General features: G+C 32.0%; 1 pseudogene; it reads left to right on the top strand.

The window, feature by feature from the left end:
- The first annotated feature begins 538 nt into the window (after positions 1-538).
- Positions 539-22,475, top strand: part of LOC149576841 (putative LRR receptor-like serine/threonine-protein kinase At1g67720) — a 37,416-nt pseudogene continuing 15,479 nt past the window's right edge.

Genomic DNA, 22,475 nt, shown 5'->3' with positions numbered 1-22,475 from the left:
TTTAAGCATCAAATGTTTTCTATTTTGTAAAGAATTTGTTATGAATCTTTAGATTTTCTTATCTGCAAAATGAAAATTTATATAAATATAATGGAAAATTCTTATTATAAATAAATGGATGAATTATATACAACAAAATTATTCTCTTATTCAATAAAACGAGAAACATCGATTATAATCTAACGTCTCAAACTAATTTTCATTTATTTTTATTAAATCAAATTGAGTGGAGAATGCACCTATTTCCCTAACACCTTTTATTTATAAGCATTAGCTGCTGCCTCCTGCACTCTGCTACTTGGGAATTAGATAATTATGGTGGCCTGTGTCTAGTCTCTAACTTTTTTATGGTTTTGGGCTCTCTGTGTGTTTTCGGCCTCAATTTGGTTTCTAGGAATGCAATAGAGAGAGATCAGTGTCCCATTGTTCTTCCGTGATTATTTTGTGTGAGAAATCTGTGAATTTGTTGTCACGTTTGCGTGCAATGCCAGACGACCCAACTTAAACCCAAGTAATTTCATTTTACTGCAGCCAGTTGATGGTGGTAAATGGGGCTCCAGAGAAGACCAGTTTTCAGGGCTGGACTCCTCCACTTTTCCTTCGCTCAGAGGTAGCGAGTTGGTCATTGTTGATTGATTGCACTTCAATTTGAAATTATCCGGTTTTATGGTTGTTATAAAGGAATTAGCACTAATCTCATTACCTTGCTTTCAAGAATTTGTATGGTGGTTTCGTGTTGATGTTCATAATATATACTAAAGTTGTTCGAAAAGAGCTAGTATTAATCTTATTGATGTGCTTCCAAGAAATTGTATTGGTCTTAAAGTTGATATTCATATGAGCAGAATAATCCATCCGATTTCATGTCATGGTTGTCTGGAAGGAGGTACCATCAGTCCATTATTGTACTTGGAAGAATTCGTAGTCTTATTCTGGTTTTGGTTTTGTGGTTCGTCGAAAGGAGTTAGTATTAGTCTCACTATTGTACTTGGAAGAATTTGTAATCTTACTTTCGTTCTGGATTTGTGGTTCTTGGAAAGGAGTTAGTATTAGTCTTATTAGGGTGCAGTTGTGGCTATCCTTCCTACAAATTGCATCATTGACTAAATTTTTTTTTTTAAAAATACAATTATTTTTTTTGAAATTTTTAACATTTATATGATACGTATATTTTGTGATCAAAAACAATAAATTTTTTGAGAAAATTTGGTTGTGTTTTCATGAATCTGAAAAAGAATCATGTCTAACATTTTTTTGTCTTTGGGACATTTTGTCTAAGATTAGCCAACACCTTAGGGTGCACGCTCCCATGGAGGGGAGCTTCCTAAAAAAAAATAGTGAGTGGCCTAGAAATTTTTTAAGATTATTTTAAAGCGGAAGGTCCCATGAATTTTGTTGTGAAGTTAATCTTGAAAAGTTTAAGCCCCATAATTTATGGAAGTAGGTGGGCTCATTATTTATTTTTATATAACATGTTTCATTCACTTACTAAATAAATAAATAAATAATTTTAAAAGAAAAATATTGATAATGAAATAGAAACTAGTATAAGATTGAAAAGTGGCAAAAGAAAAGCGTAAGTGGTGGAGCAATTTCTATCCCCCCACCTTTTCCTCTCGCTCAAATTAACACTCTAAAAAGTAGGAGCTACTATTATTTAGGAGAAGAATCTTATTAATCCTATAGCAAAACCTTTTTTTGGTCTCATGTGACCACCCACTCCATAAAAAATAGATCCTATAGCCCCCCTCATGGGACCACACCCTTAGTATACTTACAATTCATTTCAGAATTGGTGGTCACATCAACAAAAATAATCCATCTAGTTTCATGTCTGAAAAGGACTAATACTTTGATGCTTTGATGTGCAAGGGTTATCTTGATAGCGTTATATATGTTAAATGACATTTTTGTATGATTGATGTAGAAAGTTGATGATAATTTTTAATTCCTTCCCTTTCTAGCATGTGAATTAGGCTTCAACATCAATACAAGTATTTAAGGATTTGTAAACTCCATATATTTTAATATTAAAAATATAATTAGGTTATTTCTTATAAAAAGTAATAGTAGGCCCATTTTCTCTATTTCTATCTGATCTTCTTTGTTTATATACTTGTGTGTCTATCTATCTATCCATCCATCTATCATCTTCTATATTTATGATTTTTTCTCTTTATCTTTCTTCCCATTTAACTCTGTGTAACTATATCTAACTATAATATTTGATTGTGATTCACATATCTACACACTCTTCTCTCTATGTATGTTATCCTATCTAATTTTATCTCTATTAAGATTTTTACCTCTATATCTATATTTTTTTCTTTCCATTATTCATTTTACTCATTATGTACCCTTCCCCTTTCCTCTCATTTCTCCTCATATTTTCTATCCCTTTAACTATTACTTAAATTAATAATTTTAGTTTCAAATATAAAATAATGTTTCTATTTTTTCATGTTCATGTTTCACCAATATATAATTGTAAAGTCATGTATATCATGTAAGACCCCTCCTCAATTGTACTTATTTAAATATGAATTTCTCTATTAAATCATTTATAGAAGATTTGAATGGATCTATGAGCAGGACAATGTGACATTATTTTCATGTTCATGTCTTGGAACCATGTGGAGGACATTATGATAATTCTAACTATCTTATGTATAATGATTTGATGATTGTTGCAATAATATAACTTAATACTTACCATCTATGAGTCATTGGAAATCCAAAAATAAAATTTATCAAGTCACTAGAAGTCCTCTTAAGTAGCTTGATTTTTAATATTATAATTATATTATGATGTATTAAGTTTGTTAGGGTATCTTGAACAAGAGGTTATATGTTCATGTTTTGATACCCTATGATTTGAGACATGCTAAATTGTTTGACTATTTAAACATTGATTTGTACTAATGATGATATGAGGTGTTTCCCCTTATGATGATGACGTTAATTATTGTACATTGATGATTACGATATATGCATTTAGATAATTTAGTATGCTATATTGATGATGTTTATGATATTTTGGTTATGCATATGCACTATGATGATTAATAAAAATATTTTAATTCAAACTGATAAATCTGTTATGATGATTCAATTATGAGATTAGTGATGATTAAATATGTGTGTAGAAATAAGAAAGGTTATTTAAATGAAATTTTTAATATTTTGATCAATGTGATTATGTAAATTTGGTTTAAATATATGACTGTGATATTTTTGAACTACTGATATTTGAATTGAGTGTGTAGGATAATTAACCATGGAATTAATCAAAGAGTTGGTAATTGACCCTATGTGGAAATTGTAAGACTAAGGTTGAATCCAATAAAGTGATTCAAGCCTAATTGTCAGGTGTTTATTTTGTATCATAATATGAATGTGTGTGTATCACTCTATATTTTTTCAAATGTCGAATGTTATGTAAAAGTAAATCTTATGGTGTCACTTGACACTCATTATATGCATAACTATACTGAAATGTTGATTAGGGTTAGCAAGGTAACCCATCAATCTAAGACTAATTTAGTTAGTAACCTAAATTAGTTTCCCTTTATTAGATTTTAGTAGAAAGGTTACATCCTTTAGATTTTTCAAGACCAAATATTTCAAGACACTTGTATAGGTCATAAATTGAATCTAAAAGCCAAATTTAATGTAATTCAAGTGCCCAAGTGGTATGTGTATGGGTTAGGAACCTTTTCCACCTTTCTAGAACTTTCTAGCAATACTTATGACCCTGAAAATATCTCAATTTCTCTTTGTTATGAAAATGGATCATATCCTTGAGATTACTCAAGTTTTAACTCTTTCAAAAGGTTTCCTTTATGATAGGGGCAAGTGGGATGACCATAAGATGCTTAGAGACAAGTTTTGGAATTATTATTATTTTGGGTAGATAAGTTTTGAGGCTATTTAGAGTCCCCTTTAAGAGTTTGAAGGTGTTCACCCATTCTCTACAATTAGAGAATTCAAGTTTGGAATTGAAGGAAGGAGAGGATTTAACTCATCTCAAAATTCATTGTCATAACCTTTGTGAAGGTAGGCCCTCCATTTCCATTGTTATGCCCTTTTGTTTATTGCTTGTATATATAAAATTCTTACATATTGTAGTATGTGTGTGTTTGTATAATGTGAGGAATGAGTATTGTGGTCTTTTACTTGCATTGTTTCATTTTTATTCTCTTTTTTTTGTTGGAAAAACTATGAAGGGTGTGCTGGCATTACTCACCCTTGGGTAGGGAAGAATAGGCCATGTATGGGAGAAGGGCATAGTTTGACTCTAGGTCAGTGTAAAGACTCTTCTCATGATGAGTAGAGGGAGGAAGCAAGGTGATATAGGCCCTTTCTTATCTTTGCAAAACTAAGCTTTTTTTGGAGAAATAAGGAAAGAAAGAAATGGAAGTATATGTGATTTGGTAGCCTTGGAAGAGGCATGGGATTTTTGTTCTTGATTGACATCTCTTACCTATAAAAAAATTACCTTCTCCCTAGTCATAGGATCATTATGAAACCTTTTGTGCATACCTTGGATGGGAATTATATGTTGACTTATGTCATTATGTTTGGAATGTGAATGTCACCCGGCCAGTTACTACTTCTCTTAGCTTGATGGGTGGCTTTTATGGGCCTAGGATGGGAGGTGATCTCTCCATGGTTATTCTTTTTGTTTTATAGATTGTCTAGATAGGTTCTCATGATGGAGCAATCTCATCTTTTCATGGAGCCATGGTAGTTTTCCTTGAGTCATTTGTTGGAAAACTCTCCATTGTTATTTAGCTCCTTGTTGCATTGTTGCAAGTTTGTATTGAAGGAAATAAGGCAGTTCCATTGCAATGTATGGAAGTAATCAAGGTTGTATTTACATATTCATTAATAGAAAATGATACCTCCTTATATGATAAAAGTATCATTTAGTTATTATAATGTTTCAATAGTTCTTCCATTGTAATTCTTGTCTTTAAATGAAAATAAAAGACATGGTTGTTTAAATGTTGATTTAGATTATAATGAAAAGAAATCATCCCCTTGTAACTTGTATAAATGATGAAAGAATGAAATAATTTGATTTCAAGTATGTATGTGAATTTTAACTATGGGATCAAATGAAAATTTAATCAAGAGCATAGTCCTTGGATTAACCTACATTTGGATATGATAAATTTCATAGTATTCAATCTTTTTGATTTAATAGATTTAATGGATATAGTATTAGTTTAGTAAGCCCGTATAAAAAATTAGGAGCATAATTTATAGGTGATAGTATTATCTTATTTATTATTTCCATACATGATCCAACTTAGAGGAAATAAAATTCATTACATCAAAAGTTGATAGCAATCTAAGAAAACAAGAATTGTGAAAAACCCATACTTTTTTGGGAGATCATATTAGCTCTTGGGGAAATGTATGGAAAATAATTAAATTCATCCTATAGACTTTCAAAAGAGAATATTTCCTAATAGATTCCCTCCTTCAATATAAAAGAGTTTATTAATAATCTTTCAAGACAATATAAAACTAATTCAAAAATTAGGGAACATCATTGAAGTAAATATGAAATACCCCATCATCACTTTTGCAAGTGGAGGGGGAAGACTTTTAGAAAGTCATGTATAGATGAAAGCATTTAAGAAGAGGGGGATAAGATATGCATGGTTCCCACCTGCACTCAAATTCCCCTTCCTAAAAAGGTGGATGCAGGTCTTCACAAGATGGAGCAAGGTCATAAAAAAAAAAGATACTTAAATGCAAACTTACACCTTCATGTACCATTTCCAATACCACATTTTTATAAAAGGGTGCTCCTCCTTGCCTCGCACGCTCCCTCATTTCCTAGTATGTTGATACATGTAGAGGACATCTCATTCCCTCATAGGTATGCCATATTTGAAAGATGTGCCCATCATATGGAGGATTGAACTTGTCTAGTGGTTAGGAGTGGGTAGGTAGTGAGTAGGATAGTTAGGATCGCTAATAAATGTTAGTAGATGTTTAGGAATTAGTAATATAGGTTAGTATAAAGGTATTTCAGATTAGGATAGTAATAATTTATGCAATTTCAATAATATTCAATCTTATCTATAAAAATGTATTGAAATTTATTTTATGTTAATATTATAGCAATAAGCATGAGTTGTTGTTATATGTTGTTTTATGTGGGTCAATAGGATGGGGATGCAAGTTGGTTTGTAGGTTAGTTATTTAGAGTTATTTACTATCTAGTTAGTAATATAGGTATTGATTGTTAGTATAAAATAATTTTCCCAATTAATTTAATAATTATGACAGTGAGTTAATTTAATTGAGTTTAGTATTGTAATTTTGGCATTTATAAGTGGGTAAAAGTACAAAGTTGTGTCACCTTTTAAGCTAACATATTAGAATGATTGAATCTGAGTATATCTATCTAAAAATCAATTTGGTTCAAACATATGATCTAGATAAATTCATTCTAGCTATATGGTCTTACACTTTTCCAATTGGAAATGTCCATAAAATGCATGTTTTATACTAGTTTATATCCAATTACTAAAGAAATAAAATTATTTTAGAAAAGTGGCATTTCAATAACTCTTAATATTTTTTAAGATAATTTTTTAATAACATATAAACACCATTTTGTAGATTTAAAGTCAAGAATATTCACATGTAGAGTATATAGTGTTTTAATTATATATAACACATTGTAATTCAAAAATTCTACAAGCATGTATTTTAACACTTAAAAAATTGTCGAGTTTGAGAAAGAAAAATATATTAAATCATATAAAAATAATTAAAAATTATATGATGTTCTAGAGGAGAGAGTCCTCTTATAGAATGTATAATTTCTCCGAGTTAGAATAGATTTGTTTTGAAAAATATGGTGGGAGATGAAAACTATCGATTTTAGGTGTATTGAAATTTGAATCATTATAAAAGAGGAAATATAGGTCTAAAGCTGATTTTTATTTTTTATTGTTCTAGATATATATGTTATGTGTAACATTTTCTAAGATCAAAGGGAAATAAGTTTATTTCCATATAGTTTTGTAGCTAAAAATTACCTAATTTATTTTGATATAGTTTATTTCTGAGATCAAAGGGAACTAGACACCTAATTTTTAACATTTTTTTGGTAGCTAAAAATTACCTATAAAAATTAGGAACATAAATCAATTCTTGTTCCAAATAATTATTAAAAATAATAATCCTAAAATTAATCCATTTCTACACATTTTTTTAGTTTATTTCATTTTCAAATTTAAAATAATTACACCAATTTTATGTCATTGAAGGTGAATAGTTATAATTTTGTTAGTATTTTCCTTTACAAAAGGGTGACACAGGTTTGTGCTTTTACCCATGTATGTTAGAAATGTGTGGTTAGAATATAGACTCGGATTAGTATTGGTTAGTTGGTACTAGTGTTATTATAATAAGCTGGATATCCCTTGATATTAGAAAAAAAATTGTGTGTCACATATTTCATATTGATAAATGAGTTAGTGAAAATAAAAATTAGGTTTATTGTGATGTTATATTTAAATTAAGTCTCTTCATGGGTTTTTGACAATAACATATAAAAGAGTAGTAATATAAGTTAAAAGGATTGGGGGGAATATATATATATATATATATATATATATATATATATATATATATATATATATATATATATATATATATATATATATATATATATATATATATATATATATATATATATTTGAACATCATATTATTCAATTTAAAGATTTAATTAATTATAATTTTAAATATTTATTAATGTCTTGGTTCGAGTGTCTCATTGGGGTTGTAAATGTTTATGTAATGTTCAAAAGTGGTATAAGTCAAGTTGACTAGATAATGTAATTTAGGATGAGTTAGGTTATGATTGGAAGATGAGATGGAGGCCATCGTTAGTTTATTAGAAAATATTTAATGTTTCTTAATCAGTACTAAAAATGTTATGATAGTATCTAGAATTAAGTATTAGTATATTATGATAGATTCACCTTTAAATGTAGAATTAGTGTCTCCTAAGAATTGAACTAGTAGCTATATGTAATAAGGGATATCATCATAGTCAACTTAAGAACTTGGAAACCCTAAATGCATTTTGCAACTTGGTACTGTAACTTTTTAATTTGAACCTAATGTGTCTTATGTAATTAGTCAAACATATTGATTCAACTCTAAAAAACTATGAAACCCTAATGCTTCGTCAAATATGATGTCATACTTTAACTAGAGTTTTATCAAACTAAATTATGTAATCCTAACTAAATGTTCCTATAGCACTAGAAACTAACGTTCTATAATGGTGCAGTAAATTTGAGATATTGACTCTGTATCATTATGAAACACAATTGATACTCACTTCAACCATTCTTCAACTTTTTGTAATATATTCAATTTAGTAGGTGCTAATCATGTGTTTTGTATGTGTGTTTTTGCACCAAATTTTGGGCACGAAATTTTTCTCTTAGAGTAGGGTTTCATAACACTTGGGCCACAATGGGTCCCTGATTAAGCATGGAATTTCAAATGTTACTATACAAAGCAAGGATTTCTCATTTCAGATTTTTAAGAACATAATGTATATTTCTAAACTATGACACTGATAAGTAAACCTAAGTAAAAAATGGAATTGGTATTAATGATTGTAATTGGTCAACCATATTAGATAACTCAATTTTAATGGCTTGAAACAAATGATTACATAGAAGAATATTGGGTTTGTATTAAGGTAATTTATGATCTCATAAAGTATTCAAAAATTATATTGAACATTATCACCTTGGGGAAAACTTGGTTATGAACCCTAAAACATATTTCAATCATATGACTAGAAATGAGGAAATAACCTAGAAATCAAAGAGAAAGTGTTTCTCATCGTCATTAGTGGAAGTCAGATTATGCTTGACCATATCACTCATGGAAGTATCATAGTTCATATCAAGTATGGAAGTGATCAAGTAGACTAATATTGATTTAGACATTAGAACATAAATAAATAGAAAATTGTAATCTTTGTAATTTAATTTTATTCCTTAGGACTAAAATATGGTATAGATAAAATAAAATGGTGAGCAAATAGTAATGTAACACATTAAAGGTATACATTGTTATCAAGCTATTGGGATAACTCTGACCTATTACAAATTAAAATGTATTATTTTAGTACTCTTCAGAAAGAAAACAAGAATTCAATTTTAATTTGCAAGTAAATATCGGGAACCTTGATGGTATGTGCGGGATCATGGTGTGCCAAAAAGTAGCAATTTAAAAAATATGTAGTTCTAAAATCTATTCCAACCTTTTCCCACCCATCCTGATACTAAACGAAAACAATGAATGCCTTTATAAGGCCTACTATATTTTTTGTTACCCACCCTATATGGTTAACTTTAGGGTCTACTTGGTTCATGAAATTTAAGAATCTAAGATATCTACAAATCTTGGTTTAGCCAAATCAAGGTTTTACAATTCTTCATTCCAATTTTTGGGATTTTACTTGAACTATTATTTTAACTTGGAAGATGCATGTGAAGACACATTTTTATGCGTAAGCTTGGAGTTGAAGGAAAATTTCAAAAAGTAGTCCGATCTACTGTTTTTACACTCCTTAAAAAACATAACTAGGTTTTGATTTTCAATTCTTACTTGCTAGTAGGAAGTTGGAAAACCTGGTTTCGAGGAAAAATTGGAAGTCCTATATACTAATTCCATTTTGCCAATTTTGAAACAAACACAAAATATTTCAAATCTAGATTTTGAAAAAGCCAATTCCTGTCATCTTCTAGGAACCAAACAAACCTTAAAGACACCCTAGAAATGTATTTTTGGCCTATTCTTGTATTTTTTTACTTCAAAAATGTAGCTGACAATTTTTTTCACCAAAATTTGATGAAATGGAGATGGTTTCTTAAGAATGTTCTTAGATTTCGATAAATGTAAGATTTGTCAAATTACGAATTAGTAAGTAATTATTACTTATTTTCTAATGTAGTCATGAATAAAGTGTTCATTGATACATTGGTTGAAAAATATCTATAACTTTCAAATGGTACCATATATTTGAAATCCAAAAGATGCATCACATTCTATGCTTCTTCAAACATAAAAGAAAAAAAAAAGAAAAAATTTTTTTTCGAAAGTTTTGAATTAGTTAAGGTGGTTAGACATGAGAGTTTTTTATTCCAAAACTATAAAAGTAGAAAATTAATAATTATTTATTTATTTAGAATAAAAATGCCCAAAAATATGTGTCACATCCAAGCATTAGTCTACTTTTTTTAATCTAGAATATTATTTAAAAGTATTTATCATTTTAGTTTGGTTAAGGTGGTTAGACATACGTCTACTTATTTTTGTCTTGATATATTTTTACTATTGCATTACAATTAAAATATTTTACCAATAATTTTTTTAATTTTTATTAGATAAGGCCTAGTATTTTAGAAACTAAATTCAGTTTCATAGAGATTATTTTCTCTCAACTTTTTAATATAAAGTTTAGAACAAGTAGAAAATTGCATGTCAAGTTGACATAAACTTGATTTGGTAATTTTTTATTGCCACTTAAGAACATAGTTTAGTTGACCATGATCTTGTACATACCCTCAAACAATATGTTAATAATTCATGAAGGTAATTTAACAAGCAAGTTAGTTAGGAACATCCTAATAATAACTTAGCTGTAAACCTACAACCTACAAATGAATTCATAAGTCATTTATGACTAGGAGACATGAAATATTGGTTATTCATAAGAATAGTGTCATTCAGTGCATTCTCTAATGATAATTAGAATTTTTATAAACTATAAAATAATACAAGACATTGATGTGTGTGTGTGTGTGTGTGTACCTGATCATACCAAATTTGGTGAGATTGATAATACAACTTCAATTGGTGTATTTTGATTAATTTTACCTAAGATAGGTTGTATGTAGATGCCCAAGTATTTTATTATAGTGAATTGAGGATAAGGGACTTAGTATTATAGCTACAACTCAAAGTAAAACTCTATTATTAGTAATGTCCCCACATGTTTCGATTCTTTGAAAGGAGACCCCTATAACAAAAAAAGGGTGGAAGGAAACTCATTTTGATTATCCTCATATTAGCACTATTGAGTGACATCTATTCTAGACACACCCCTTTGTATAGTAAACCTTAACCGTAGGGCAAGGTCGATAAAGAGAGCTATGTAGTTAGTATGTTAGATCAATCAAAATTTGAGCAAAATAGTCTTTAGAACACCATATAATTTCAATTAATGATCCCTACAATATATTAGGCATTTTTAGCCAAATTTATTAATGATGATTCTATTTTTCTTCTAGTACATGTGTTTATTTCTTGACTAAAATTTTACTATTGTGGCCTCTTTTTATTTCTTTTGTTTCATACTTTTGTGTTGAATATTTCATCTTTGATTTTGAATTTAAGTTTTGAATCACCTTCTTGTGAATTTTGTTGGGAAAGTGACATATGATAGGCCTACCAAAGTGATTCTTAACAATCAAGTGAAGGTATAACATTAGGGTGTGGGGTTCTTAGTTAAGGTATTCATGTGCCACCCTCTCCTAAAACTACTACATTAGGACTAGTGAATATCCATTAACTAATATGAGTAATGGGTTACACCCTAATATAAATTAGTTAAGGTTACAAGTTAACCTTATGGACTTTTAGATGAAAAGGTGCATGTGTAGCGATGGACTTATTTAGTGTCCTATCAAGGAATCAGTACATAGTGGAAACTCTAAATGAAAAGTGTTTTAACCTCTTATAAAGATCCACATTGCATTATAAGGAAAGCTTAATTGAGGGGTTCTTGTACAACTATTACCCCGATGAGTGAGTATATGGAGATTGGAAGACCTTATGGTATTGTTATTATTATGAGAGACTCTAAAAGTATATTTATACCAATTTATAATGTTATATATATGTGACATGTATCTTTTAGAAAGTGTTCGACCCTAGGAAACATACCCATATTGGAGTATGGGTTGAACTCACTTTTAGTAAGGATAATTAGGTAATTATGTTATCATCCCTAAGTATGTATGTGAATTATTAATCATTCTTTTTATAGGAGTATTATTTTGTATAAATCTAGACAAGGTCTAGCATGGGACAAATGTTTTAGTTGTGTGGCTTCTAGGAGGAAGTCAAAGGCTAGTTGGGGGGGGGGGGGGGGGGGGAGAAGTGGGGAGGGATGTAAGACCCTTCCTCATATATACTTATTTAAATATGAATTTTTTATTATATCCTTTATATTAGATTTATATGAGTCTGTGAGAATGAAAATCTAACATTATTATCATGGTTATGTCTTGGAACCATGTAGAGGATAATATGATAATTCTGACTATTTTACATGTGACCATTTTATGATTGTTGCAATAATATAACTTAATACTTACCCTCTACAAATTATTGGAAATCCAAAGACAAAGTTCATCAATTCACTATAAGTGCTCTTGAGTAGCTTGATTTTAAATATTATAATTAAATTATGTTGTATTAAGGTTGTTACTATTGAAATAATTGACTAATTGTGCATTGTCTTTAATGTTACACAAAATACCATATCATTTCTAGCTAGTGTATGCCAATCTCACTTGTGAATTGAAGATAGTTTTTTGTGTCTTTTGAGCATTCCAAAGTTTGCCTAGTTCAAAAGACAGTGTCTACCAAGTTCACTCGAGTGGTAAAGGAAAGTTTGTAAAAGTTGAGTATTAACTGAGCTCACTCAATTAATGAATCAAATGTTGGATGGAACTAGTGTTAACCAAGCTCATTTGATTACCAAAGGAACTTTGTTAATATGCAGTGTTAACTAAGTTCTTTGGTTAAGATAGAAAAATTACTTTGAGTTAGTGTTTATTGAGCAAGGTCGGCTAACAAAGGATTTTCTTGTTTTGGCATATTGAGTTAAATTAAATTTTTTGTTGGTTCTAGATAACTAAGGAGATGAATATTGATTATTTTAAGTTGTGTTCTAGCTGACTTGGCATTATGTATGATATAAACATAAGGTCAAGTTGAGGATTAGGAAAGAAAACACAGTGGAATATAATTGAAGATTTAACGATGCTAAGAGGAAGCAAATTAGAAGGATAAGAAAAATATCCTTGTGGAGCTAAAAAGATACATTTGATCAAGAAGTATCAAGTATACAAGCTAGAATTGAGATCTATAATCAAAAATTCAGTTGCATCAAAAATTAGATCATCTCATTGTTACTCTCTAATCATTGTAGTAGTTATCTAAATCTCTTATCAAAGTTGGCTTAATAGATATTTGTAAATCCTCTAACAAGGTAGAATTTATATTAAATTGTCAAAAGACCTCTAACAAGGCCACTCCTAATAGGGCTCACTTCAAAAGAGTGAAAATTAGTAACTAGTTGCAATTGGTGGTTTTTCCCAAATTAGGTTTCCACTTTAAATTTTGGAGTCAAATGTGTTCATGTTTTTTCTCTTATGTGTTTGCAACTAAGTTAAAGTATTAGTTTTCATAGATAATATCTTATTATTTTCATGTTAAGGATTTTCCAAGCTATTTCAGTGTTTACCAATTTACAACATTTTTCTATGTGTTTGCCAAGCATCAATAGAGTTCAGTTTTCATCAGAAATTTTTTTTGCACTGACATCTAAGGGATTTGGGATTTATTTTTTTGGTAATTGAATCACCCCTCCCCTTTCAATTATTTCTCTTATATTTCCAAAAATTGGTATTAAAGCTTTTGGTGCTTGTAGAGAAGGTTTTAAGGACCTAAGCTAAAGATCAAGATGTCTTACAAAAGAGAGATTCCCATGTTAAACTGAGACAACTTCACTAAATGGAAATGACTTATTAGGTTGCATCTAGAAACTATTAGTGATTTAGGTTATAAGTATCTTGATAATGAATACAATACTCCTACTAGAACATTATTAGTTGAATATATTGCTGAAAAGAAAAATCATAACATCATGATGATTGGCATTGCTTATGCTCTTAAATATGCTAAATTTGATGAAGTCAAAAGTTCTACTAAAGCTTATGATATATGGATCAAACTGAAAGCCATCTATGGAGGAGATGACAATGTAAGAAGAGCCAAATCCAAAAGTCCCAAAGAACAATTTGATTAGATGAAGATGAGAGAAGATGAAAACATTGCAAATTATATTGAAAGAATCAAGGCAAGTTTGAGTGCAATCAAAGCATCTGGAGGCAAAATTGATGACAAAATAATTGTAAGCAAGGTACTCAAAACCCTTCTTCCTATATATGCAATGAGAGTGTTTGCTATTCAAGAGATGAGATGTGATTCAAATAGCAAAATAACTTTGGATGCTCTAGTTGGAAGATTGACAACTTTTGAGTTGGATAACCATCATAAGTATGTTCCTAGCTCCAAAAGTATTGAGTCTACATTTAAAGCTAATTTCTCACTTGAGAAAAGCAGTAAGCAATCAAAGGCTAATCACTCAAGAAGTAAAGAAGAAGAAGAAAGTTCAAGCAGTGATTTTGTAGTTGTTGAAGCCCTACTTGCAAGGAAATATTCCAAAGTAAGAGGAAAGTACAAAGGCAAGATTCCTCTAATCTTTTTTTCTTGTCAAGAAGTTGGTCAACTTGCTGCAAGCTGCCCAAATGGAGAAAACAAGGATAAATTGAAAAGAAATGTGTACAAAGGCAAGAAGGAATTCAAAAACTACAAGGACTACAAGGAAAAAGGTAAGAAATCTTGTTTTATGGCTAAAGATTCTAATAACAGTGAAGATGAAATGGTATATATTGCTATAAAAGATGAATTTGATGATGAGGTAGATAAAATGGTACTTATGTCTCGTGTATGCAAAAATTATATATATGGATTATTTATAGTGGCTGCTCACATCATATGACTATAGACAAAACAATGTTTGAGCACATGGAACATTATGATAGTGGTAGCGTGAGATTTGGAAACAATGAACCTCTTTGCATAAAAGGAAAAGGATGCATCTAATTAACCAATGAACTTAGATGTGACAATGCTTATTGGGTTGAAGAACTAAAGCACAATCTACTGAGTGTGTAATAGTTGATTAACATTGGATCCAAGGTAGAATTAATGAATGGGAAGGCAAAACTTATGGATGGTAAATAAAATCTGGTTGGATCTGGCAAACAAACAAAGGGTAATCTATTCTATCTAGATCTCAATGAAAGATCATGTTTTATTGCTCAAGTAAAAGAAAGTTGGTTATTGCTTGAAAGATTATGTCATGTGAACTTTGAAAACTTGGTTAAAATAAGAAAAAACTAAAGAGTAAGAGGTATTCCTAGCTTGAGGAAACCTAATATGGGTCTATGCAAAAATAATCAAATTGGTAAGATGGGAAAGACTAGTTTCAAAAGGAAGAACTATCATTTTGAAGAAGTCTTAGAGTTTGTTCATACAGACTTATGTGGACCAATTGGAATAAAGATTTATAGTGGAGATAAGTTTTTCATTATTTTTGTTGATGACTATTCTAGAATGATTACTGTAATGTATTTGAAAGAAAAAAAATGAAGCTTTTCAAAAATTCAAGTGGTATCTCACAAGAGTAGAAAAAGAAAATGGAAAGAAGCTAAATTTTTTGAGATTGGATAGAGCTGGTGAATTCATTTCCAATGAGTTCAATGAATTTTGCATTGAAAAAAGAATTAAGAGATAGGAGTTTTCCCTTGGTACACCTCAATAGAATGGTATAGCTAAAAGAAGGAACATATCCATTATGGATTGTGCAAGAACACTAATGATAGTAAAGAATGTTGCAATAAGATACTAGAAGGAAGTAATCAGTACTGCAATGCATACCTTGAGTAGAATATATCTAAAGAAAGTCTCAAATCAAACTCCTTATGAACTATGCTATGACTTCAAACATAACGTAAGTTACTTGAAAGTATTTGACAACAAATTTATATATTGAAAGAATCTAGGAAACGTTAATTTGATGTCAAAGATGATGAAGGCATATTCCTAGGATACTCCTATAGAAGTAAAGGATACAAATGTTTGAATTTTTCTACTTCCCAAAAAACTAGAAAAAGGACTAAAATTGAAAATCAATAGGATAAAGGGTATTTTTCAAATATGTCATTCTTGTTCGGCTTCACCAAGGATACAATATTTGGATGAGGAAGAAGAGCTAGTGATTCTTTTGACTCTAGAATAGTCCAATGTCAAATAATCATCTAGTCTAGATGATACTTCCATGTCTACACTAGACGCTAGCGTAGACTCATTTTCTATAGCTTTTGTACCTACTATCCCCATTTAATAGATAAACATTGTAGTAGTGCCTATTTCTTTTGTAGCTCCTATTCTCACGGTAGAGAAGTGTAAAAATTTGAATTTGTTTTTTGAGATTTTCTCTTAGTTTCCTACTCTTGAGGGGCAAGGTTCCCAACTTGATACCTCACCCACTAGGTTTGAGATGTTCATGGTAGAGCCATCTTAAAGAGTATCTATGACACCATCTGATCTGGGGGATATTTTCACCAAAAATTGAAGTATCTCCATAACTCTAACAATCAACATCATTTTAAAGTCTTCAAAAATTTGCACCCAATACAATTTGAATGGGCAAAAAAGGAGTTCATACGCTCGAGATATGGCCAGTCAAAGTTGGGTCAAACCTTGGGCAGAGGTCATCAAAAAGGAAAAAATTCAAACTCTCCACAATTGGTCAAAGTTGGCTCCAAATCAAAGGTCTCGTTGAGAGCTTTTGAAAAACATTCATTTCATCGAAATTGGACTCCGTATGAAAAAGTTATGTGCAGTCAAAGGTGGTTAACCAAAAGGATTGATGATGGTGATGTGGAAGAATACGGAGGTGACACGTGTCACCAACATGGCATTAATTAATAAAAAATTTAGGTGCCACACATATGGCAGGAAGCCACACGGCACCTTCGGGTTTGTTGAAATTATATCTACGTGGCGTCATTCAATTTTAACATTGACAAGTGAGTAGTGGGGATTGACCCCGTGACCACTGGGCATCAAAACAGAGCCGGTGGCCATTACACCACTGACTGTTTTCATTCATAAACAGCGCAATGTTATTTATAAACAATAACTGACCTCAGTTTGGTGTAAAGGGCGGCGTAGTGATTGGAACCACCGACCTCCGTCCATTTTGCATTTTTTCAAAATCTTCATTGCCACTATGCCACATGAGTGGCTTGTGATATTATTAGCGTAGATTTTATTTAAGGTGTATCAAAGCCCAATTTCCCCTTGTCTAAATAAGGGCAACTAGTGAATAAGGACAAATTTATAAAATGGAAATGAGTCTCATTCCGAGGAGGGACTGTTGTAAGGGTCTAAATATACTTTGCCCTATTATTAGACATTGTTTGGTATAAAAAGAGGGGTTAGGGGCCTTTTGAAGGCATGGAAAATGATGGGTGAAATTATGCAAATGGTGAGAGAGAGTTTGTCTATGTGGAGACTTAGTGATTTTTCTTGCACATAGAGGAATTTTGTTGCGTGTGCTTGAAGGAAATTGTCACAAATCACTTGTATTGATTTATTGGAGTTAATCGGATCGGTCCCCCTATTGGAGCTGGACTCGGAGACGTAGTCGTTCCCAGATGAACTTCGAAATCAAATGTGTTGTTTCTCTATCTCTCTTTCTATCATCTCATTCTGTGTTTTCTTATTTGCAATTATGTTAATTTTTCTTTATTAAAGCTTCAAAATTAACTTTATGTAATTGGTTAGCATTCTCTGTAATAGTCCTAGATCCTAGAAATTAGATCAAACTTGGTATCAGAGCTTTGTTTGACTAGTATTGTAGATTTGAATGTTAACAAGATCTAGGTTGAATTAAGGCGAAGGTGATTTTGAAGAATATAATCCTGAGATAGGAAAATGAAGAGCTAATCCACCATTCTAGATGGAAGATAAAGGTGGTGGATGAGGTTCAGAAGATCAAAATATCTAGAAGACTCTCCAGAATTTGTAGTCAATGGTAGAAATCTTGTTACAAGAAAGAGAAGAAAAGATGCGAAGGCATGTAGCTCGTGATGACAAAGGGAAAAAGAAAGGCGTTGATGATGATCCTGATCGTGAGCCTCCATCTCCTCCCACTTCTCCTTCTCCCCCTTCTTCTCCTTCTTCTACACATTCTGAGTCTTCTAATATTTTTAAAGGTGGACATAAGCCTCAAATTAAGTTGGATGTAAAATTTGACTTGCCAAAATATTGTGGGGAGTTAAATGTTGAGAAATTAGATGACTGGATTTAGCAAGTAGAAGTCTACTGTAGAGTCTAAAACCTTGTAGATGATGTTGATAGAATTCAGTTAGCCACTCTTTGGTTAGGTGGTGTAGCTCTAACTTGGTGGGAGAGTAGGACCCAACATGAAACTTCAAAACATGCTAAGTTAAATATATCTTGGTCAGAATTTGTTAGTGTTTTAAAGAAGCAATTCTACCCCCTAGGCCATATGCAGCAACTAATGAGGAGCTGGCAACATTTTAGGCAAGGGAAAGGTCAAACTATACAAGAGTACACCCATGAGTTTCGTAAAAGGGCTATTTTGTTAAATGTCCCATTGTATACCCAAGAGACTTTACTCAAGTATATAGGTGGTCTTCATTCTTACCTAAGGCAGTCTATTCTCGTCTTGAATCCTTGTAATTTGGATGAAGTATGTGTCCAGGCAACACATTTAGAGTCAAGAGGTAAGGGTACCTTCATTGATAAGTCTGACAAAAAGTCATCTAAGTCTGAGGAAAAGTCCAAAGGAAAAGGAAAGGGTAAAAAGAAAGCTATAGTAAAGAAAGAGGGTGAGAAACCCACATGCTCACATTGCAAGAAAGAAGGGCATGATGATTCTAAGTGCTAGAAGCTGCATCCTAAAAAGAGGCCGAAGCGATTTGGTGGAAATAAAGGCAAACAAAAGATTGATTCTGTAGCTCAACAGGATCTTGGATTTGACTTTGGAGATGAAACAAAGATTGTTGCTACTAGGATCCAAGGTAAAGGAAAAGGTATTTCTCTATCATCAGTTACCAGTTCTTCTAGCATAAGTGCAAGTACAAGTGAAGATTCTTCTCCTAAGAATGATAACAAAAGGAATGCATTATTTCACATTCGAGTTGTCATCAAGAAAAATAAGGTTGATACATTATTTGATACGGGTTCTCAAGTTAATTTGATATCTGAGGAAATTGTTAAGAAGCTCAATCTGACTACAACACCTCATCCAAAGCCATATCCTCTTGGATGGGTTTGCAATGATGCGCAATTACAGATAACCAAGCAATGTAAGTTAAGATTTGCTATCACTACAAACTTTGTAGATGAGATAGAAGCTGATGTAGTCCCTTTAGATATTTTTGGTCTTGTACTTGGGAGTCCCTATTTGGAAAACTACTTTTCAGACAAAACAGGGACTTTATGAGTGGTTGGTTATGCCATTCGGGCTTTGTAATGCACCAACTACATTCATGAGAGTCATGAATGATGTCTTTCTTCCTTTCATTGATGATTTTGTCATTATCTATCTAGATGATATTCTTGTATTTAGTAAGTCTGGGGATGATCATGTAATTCATGTAAAGAAAGTTCTTGATGTATTGAGAAAAGAAAAACTCTATGTAAAGATGTCAAAATGCGAATTTGCAAAGACATCCTTAGTGTACTTAGGCTATGTCATAGGAAATGGTCAATTGAAAGTAGACCCTGCGAAGGTTGAATGTATTGTAAAATGGCCTAAGCCAAGTACAGTTACAAAAGTCAGAAGCTTTTTAGGTGTAGTTCAGTACTGGAGAAAGTTCATTGCAAACTTCTCTTATATTGCATCTTCGTTGCATGCATTAACCAGTACCAAGGCAACTTTTCAGTGGAGAGGTCCAGAATAGAAGGCTTTTGATACTTTGAAGGAAAAGATGAGCACCACACTAGTTTTGGCTTTACTAGATTTACATCAACCATTTGAGATTGAGACAGATACAAGCGGGTTTTCTAGGGGAGCTGTACTCATGCAAGGAGGTAAACTAGTCTGCTACCACTCTGAGACTTTTTTAGGAGTAGTAAGTAACTATCCTACTTATGATTAGGAACTTTATGCTTTAGTTCAGAGTGTTAAAAAATGGAAGCACTACTTAATGGGAAATGAAACTATAATCCACACTGATCACCAGCCACTACAATATTTGCACTCACAATCTAAGTTGCAACAGAGTAGGCATTTTAGTTGGATGGGTTTTCTACAACAGTTTCATTTGGTAATTAAGTAGAAAAAGGGTTCCCATAACAAAGTAGCAGATATGCTCTCTAGGCCTCCTGTTAAGAATGCTTTAATAATCCTTCAGAATAGTTCTATGGTTCATGAAAATTTTCAGGAATAATATGCTAATGATGAGGACTTTAAGGGTATCTATGCAGCTTTAATCCAGGGTAAACATGTGGAAGAGAAAGATTACTATGTGCAGGATAATTTTTTGTACCACTTGGGCAAACTATGCATTCCTAAAGATGAACAAGCACATGTAATCCATGAAGCACACACCTCTTTGATTGCAGGGCATTTTGGGGTAAGTAATACATTAGCTCAATTGCAAAAATATTGTTACTGGCCTCATATGTAGGAAACTGTCACCAAGTATATAAAAGGATGTGTAATGTGTGCAACCAGTAAGCCAAGTAATAGGAAATTAGGTTTGTACACCATTACCTGTACCATCCCATCCATGGGAAAGTGTGTCTATGGACTTTTTGGGGGGGTTTACCTATGTCTAGGAAGGGTCATGATTATTTGTATGTAAAAGTAGACTAGTTCAATAAAATGTGTATTTTAATGCCTTGTAAAAAGCAAGTCACTGCTGATATGACTGCTCATTTGTACTTTCAAAATGTATGGGCTCATTTTGGGTTACCCACTTCCATTGTATCGGATCGAGATTCTCAATTCTTAGGGGAATATTAGTCATCTTTGTGGAGACTCATGGATACCAAGCTGAAGAAGAGTACAACATTCCATCCATAGACAGACAGACAGACAGAGGTAGTGAACAAGACAATGGTTCATTTTCTTAGAGGTTACTACAACAAGCATCCTAAGTTGTGGGATGAAAGTCTTCACTATGTGCAACATGTTTACAACCATGTAGCACACTCTTCTACAAAGAGGTCTCCTTTTGAGACTTTCTTTGATTATTTTCCAAAAACACCAATGGATTTTTCTTTTCAAAAGGACGATATCATTGATGGATGCCATGACGCAAAAAGGGCTTTTAAGTTCATCTAGAAGGTCCAAGCAATCCATCAGGCAGTAGAAGCACAGTTGGAGCAGAGCCAAGCAAAATACAAGGCTCGCCATGATAAGCATCGCATTGATCATCTGTTCCAAGTTGGTGATAGAGTTTGGTTACATATAATTAAGGAAAGAATGCAAGGTGAAGGAAGGAAGCTCAAGCCTATCAGGTATGGTCCTTTTGAAATCTTGGAAAAGATTGGTACCAATGCCTTTTGCCTTAATCTTCCTCCATACATGCAAATTTACTTAGCTATCAATGTTGAGAAACAGAAGTTGTATGAGCCTCCAATGATCTTAGATGAAGACATCAGTGTTTAGGTCCCATCAGTTGATCATCTTTCACCAGAGTATATGACAGAATTGATAGAAGATGTCATCCTTGAGAGGAATGTCAGAACTTCACGAAGAGGACTAGTTGAATACCTCTAAGTGGGATTGAAGGGGATGCATCCAAGCAAAGCAAGATGGATGGAGATTGTTAAAGTGAGGGAGAAATACCCTCACCTATTTTTTGAGTAAACCAAACTTTCGGTGGTCCAAAAGCTTCTCAGTGGGGAGGCTTGATACAGGGGATATTTTCACCAAAAATTGAACTATCTCCAAAACTCTAACAATCAACATCATTTTAAAGTCTTCAAAATTTTGCACCCAACGCAATTTGAATGGGCAAAAAAGGAGTTCATACGCTAGAGATATGGCCAGTCAAAGTTGGGTCAAACCTTGGGTAGAGGTCATCAAAAAGGAAAAATTCCAAACTCTCCACAATTGGTCGAAGTTGGCACCAAATCAAAGGTCTTGTCGAGAGCTTTTCAAAAATGTTCGTTTTGTCGAAATTGGACTCCATATGCAAAAGTTATGTGCAGTCAAAGGTGGTTGACCAAAAGGATTGATGATGGTGATGTGGCAAATTATGGAGCTGACACATGTCACCAACGTGGCATTAATTAATAAAAAAATTAGGTGCCACGCCTATGGTAGGAAGCCATGTGGCACCTTCGGCTTTGTTGGAATTATATCTACGTGGCATCATTCAATTTTAACATTGACAAGTGAGCAGTGGGGGTCGACCCCATGACCACCAGGTATCAAAACAGAGCCGATGGCCATTACACCATCGACTATTTTCAATCATAAACAACGCAATGTTATTTTTAAACAATAA

The sequence above is a fragment of the Cupressus sempervirens genome, chromosome 1, assembly GCF_028749045.1.
Source record: "Cupressus sempervirens isolate cs-2001-9-10 chromosome 1, ASM2874904v1, whole genome shotgun sequence".
NCBI lineage: Eukaryota > Viridiplantae > Streptophyta > Pinopsida > Cupressales > Cupressaceae > Cupressus > Cupressus sempervirens.
This window is presented reverse-complemented; position numbering and strand designations above follow the sequence as displayed.